Source organism: Triticum dicoccoides, chromosome 7A (genome assembly GCF_002162155.2).
Source record: "Triticum dicoccoides isolate Atlit2015 ecotype Zavitan chromosome 7A, WEW_v2.0, whole genome shotgun sequence".
NCBI classification, from domain to species: Eukaryota; Viridiplantae; Streptophyta; class Magnoliopsida; order Poales; family Poaceae; genus Triticum; species Triticum dicoccoides.
The window spans coordinates 298,206,837-298,207,488 of record NC_041392.1 but is presented as its reverse complement, the minus strand read 5'-3'; positions in this window follow the sequence as shown (position 1 = coordinate 298,207,488).

Below are 652 nucleotides of genomic sequence, written 5' to 3'. Positions count from 1 at the left end.
CATTAGAATGTTTTTTTATTACAGTTCGAGCCCTCAGGTTATATTCCACCTAACCCAATCTACATCAGAACCCACCCACTAGCCTGACTGGTCAGCACGCAGCACACACACTGGAGGTCTTGGGTTCGATTCCCAGGCTCCCCAATTTTTATTTTTATGCATTTAAAATGTTGTTTGATATTTATTTGTGTTTAAATATGTTCAAACTTGTTTAAATCATAACAGTAATATTTTTTATAAAAACAGTAATAATTTTTTAAAACAATATGTTCAAATTTGTTATTTGAAAATATTTATGAATATGAAAAAGGTGGAGTGAAGGGTGCGGTGGGTCATCGGCGACGGTGGAGTGGGGGAGGGTGCGGGCCGGGGGTCGGCGGCGGCGGCCGGTGGAGCGGGGGAGGGTGCGGTTGATCGTCGGCGGCGGTGGAGCGGGGAGGGTGCGGTTGATCGTCGGCGGCGAGGGGGACGTCGATGTCCCATGAACACGGTTTTCGAAGACCCAAGATCTCTATCTAGCTGGCGATACGTTGTGTCATCCATGCACCTTACGCATCCAGAAAATCCATGGACTACCTGCCCCGCGAGATAACCGTAACCGAGATAGTCGTGTAGTAGTGCACTTAAAATGATGTTTGATATTTATTTGTGT